General features: G+C 48.8%; 1 long non-coding RNA gene and 1 other non-coding gene across 2 annotated transcripts; both read right to left on the bottom strand.

The window, feature by feature from the left end:
- Positions 1-325: 325 nt before the first annotated feature.
- Positions 326-2,006, bottom strand: LOC116894704. Its single transcript, XR_004387038.1, has 2 exons — positions 1,098-2,006; positions 326-469 (listed from the first exon to the last, which is right to left on the bottom strand). It is a non-coding gene; the product is annotated as an uncharacterized LOC116894704 (long non-coding RNA).
- Trnal-uaa lies at positions 1,095-1,177 on the bottom strand. The gene has a single exon. It is a non-coding gene; the product is annotated as a tRNA-Leu (tRNA).
- Positions 2,007-4,020: the final 2,014 nt, after the last annotated feature.

The raw sequence follows: 4,020 nt of genomic DNA, 5'->3' as shown, positions 1-4,020 counted from the left end.
CACTGGTGACCCATAACTTGACGTCCAACTGAGGACAAGGACACCCCTGCCCAATACTTAGTGTGTTTTGTTTTGTTAATGATTGTTTTTTCTTTTAAACTGAATGGATGAGAGAGAATCCCTCTGTGGAGCAGGGAGGGTGAGAGAACCAGGAACTGCAGAACCTTCCTGGGCTGGCTCCCAGTTTGTACCTTCTTCTCACCTTCCCTGGAGATGGGAGCTGCTCCTAGGCCCTTCCATGGCGACATGTAATACATTTGAGGGATGGAAAGATCTGTCCCGCATCAGGAATAAAACTTATGATATAAACTGGAAAAAACCCCCAAAAACAAAACTGGTTTATTCAAACAAATACATTTACCTCAGTTCACCAGTAGGTGTCACTGTTTAAATAGACTGATACTATTTCCCACGGAGTTCCGAGCTTTTCGGAAAAAATATTTTTCTGCGACTCCAGATAATTAAATGGCTGTGAGGAAGAGATGAAAATAAGTGGTCAGTGCTAATAATCAAAGTTTTAGGTTTTGCGATTGATTGTAGTGAGGGGTTTAATCAGTGTCGCATGCTCAATTTATTCAAAAGGCCGGGGTAGTTCCTTGAGCCACATCTACAAAAAATCTGTTTAAGCTCTTACATTGCTTTGATTAAAAACACTTTTGAAGAAAAGAGTAGAAGAAAAAAATCGAAAATATTTCAAATTCTGGGTCTTCACGGTCAAATGGTACACATTTTTGAAAGAATGCATGTGAACAAGTTCCCTTTGGAGGGGGAAAAAGAAAAAAAAGAAAAGGAAAGGGGGGGGAAGGGAGTGGGGAGCGGGGACAGAGGACGAGAAAGGAAGAAGGGGACTTGTTTTTTCCTTCTGTACATTTGCAAAAAGTTGGCCAATAGGAGAGCTCCCCGCAGGGCCTCCGTCTGTATTCCCCTGCCGAGCACAGGTTTCCGGGAACACTGTCGCCTCAGTGCGGGGAAACTAGGCTTGTAGCGGCGCCCTACAAAGATTAAACATTTCTTTCTACAGAAAACAGGTTTTAAATCAGGGATGTGGACCTGAAAACATTGAGGGAACCGCGGAAAAGAACAAAAGTTCACATTACCAGGAGTGGGGTTCGAACCCACGCAGACATATGTCCATTGGATCTTAAGTCCAACGCCTTAACCACTCGGCCATCCTGGTGCAGGCGTGCACTACTACATCTGCTCTTCCTACAAAGCTTACACCGTCGTCCTCGTTTTCTTGGTTACTCAAGGACGCTTCGGAGCGGGTCGCGCGGCGCTCCCGGCTTTCCCGGCCCGGCTACAGAGACTCGGTGGCTGCCGCCGGGTTTTCGCCCCGCCGTAGCGGCTCGCCGTCGCCGCGAGCTCTCGGCGGTGGCGAAGGAACTGCAGGGAACTGCATGAACGGCGCGCGGGGCAGCACTCTGGGCCTGCGAGCGGGCGGGCCGGCGCTGGCTCTTCTTGTAGGTGCGCGGGCGCGACAAACAAACTCCACAGCAAACTTCTGGGCTCCGGAGCGGGCGTGGGAAGGAGTCCCACCGGTGGTGTGAGCACGGGTCCGCCAAGTCCACCCTCAGTGTTTCTTCTAAATCGAATAGGTTCCCGGGGCCCGGCACCCGTGCGCTCCTTTCCTTCCTCATCAGTGCGATTTAGACCGCCGGAAGGAGGTTCTGGAGAAAACTGTCTGGGCAGGGCAGTGTGGCCCAACCCCCATCTCCCTCCCTGGTCGTAGTTGGCACTATCCCCTTTGCAGCGCTTCAGATGCAAGGTCAAGATTTCCGGAGTTCCCGCCCCCTCTATGGCTCCCCTAGAGGGCCTCCCCTTGCCTGGCTTTAACTTGTTCCACCTTTTACTTTGGCTTTTGTTGTTGTGAAAAATATCCTCAACAAAAGGCAATTTAGGGGGACAGCGGTTTATTTACATTACTTCGGCTGTCACTCAAAACCTTGGCTCTGCCCTAGGGTCCAGCCTAATGTGTTCTGCAGCTGCAGGCAGGGAGCTGGTGGCTAAGCCTTGCCCGGGCTGTCCCATCTTGTCCCTCTCCTCCCCAATCCCCCTCCCCCAACCCCGCGTCCCCACACGAAGTTTGGTTTATACAGGTCCAGTGGCTTCAGTCTTTGACTGTGAACCTAGGTCAGCAGGAGCTTTCACTCCCGCACCTCACTGTTTCAGGCCTCCCTGGAACTTTTTCTCGGTTTCCCTGTAATGATCCAACTGCTCTCAGAGCTCCCGCCGCCCCTGGGAACACCTAGCTTTTGGTTCTCTTGAGTCCTGGTTAAGTCTGACCGGACTGTCCAAGGAGGGCCTCTACTACAGCAACCCACACAGCTCCTGTCTACCACCCAGTGGTGGGAACTCCAAAGACCTTTGCCTGAGCGTGTTCCTCAAGAGTACCTTTAGGGCATCGAGCGTAGTACCCAGACACGTACCCCAGGAGCCTAGGTCCTCAGGCCGTGCGCGCTGTGCGGACACTGCTACACTCTGGAGGCAGCATGAGGAATAAATATAATGTGGGATCGTCACCACGTTACACCATCAGATGATCAGAGGCCTTGAGCTTCGTGCAATAGGTGTTAAATGATAATGAAACATGTACTCTCTCTACCCTAAGTATTGCTCTAAGCTCCCTACACAAGTTGATTTTTTTTTTCTTTTAGGATTTTTTATTTATTTATTTATTTTTTGAGATGGGTTCTCACTATGCAGCTCTCTGGCTGTCCCGGAACTCACTATATAGATCAGGCTGTCCTCAAACTCACAGAGATCTGCTTGTCTCTGCCTCCCAAATGTCAGGATTAAAAAAAAAAATTAAAGGTGAGTGAGCCCTACTTCTCCGGGCTCAGTTAATTTTCTCAACAACTGTAAAGTAGGCCTTCCTATCCTCCTTTTGGATGAGGCCGTAGCGATCTCTTACAGACTTGCTCAACTAGAGGGAGCTCCCTGTGGACAGTGCTGGCGTTGCCTTGTGTTACAGAATTTCACTGCCAGCCCAGCTTTTCGGTCTAAGACTTTCCTCAGAAATAGTCCTCTGAGGCTCTAGATTGCATTTCGTTGTTCAGGGACCGGTCTGGAGCACTAGCTTTTTTTTTTTTTTTTTTTTTTTTTATCAGAGTTGCAAGTAGGTCTGGATTTCTTGGGAAGAGATGTCAGTCAATCATCGATGGAGCACGTCGGATAAGGGGCACCACAGCAGTCATGCCCATCCCACACAATATTCTTCTGTGATATGAGGAGCCCGTGGAGCTTCCCGCAGTTATTTAGCCAAAAGCCCTCAGCCATCAGCTGCTCTAACAGCTGTGTTTAAAAGTCTTCAGATCCCAGTCCCAGATCCTCAAGTGACAGCCCCTCACCCCCAGCCACTGAATCCTCTAAGTGCCCAGAGACCATAGAAGAGAAATCCACTGGCCTCACTGTACATTTTTTAAAGATAGATTTATTTATTTATTTATTTATTTATTTATTTATTTATTTATTATTTATTATGTATGGTGTTCTGTCTGCATGCAGAAGAGGACATCAGATCCCATTACAGATGGTTGTGAGCCACCGTGTGGTTGCTGGCAATCGAACTTAGGACCTCCAGAAGAGCAGCCAGTGCTCTTAACCTCTGAGCTGTCTCTCCAGCCCCTGTACATTTTTTTTTTTTAAATTCTTGATTTTTCCAGCATCTGTGTCATAATGAAAATCACTGTTGTCTGGTGACACTTAAGTTTGTGTGCTGAAGTGAAGCCGTTCTGAGGCCGACCATCTCGGAGCATTTGTGATGAAGCACTGGGAGTATTATGGGAGACAGGCGATTTAAGAATACAGCAAGGCAGGGGACGACACCACTCTGAGATGCAGAGAGCCAAAGGCCAGAACCCTTCACGGGAGGTATGCCCACCATCTTCACTGGAAACCTGTTTCTGAGGGAAGATGCTCTCCATATCTACATCTTCTGTGAGAACAAAAGTCTCATCCCTAACCACTAGCTGCAAGGGAGTCCAGGAAGCACAAGTTCTAGTGTTTGTTTTAGGATGCTGT

This window comes from Rattus rattus, chromosome 2, assembly GCF_011064425.1.
Source record: "Rattus rattus isolate New Zealand chromosome 2, Rrattus_CSIRO_v1, whole genome shotgun sequence".
NCBI lineage: Eukaryota > Metazoa > Chordata > Mammalia > Rodentia > Muridae > Rattus > Rattus rattus.
This window is presented reverse-complemented; position numbering and strand designations above follow the sequence as displayed.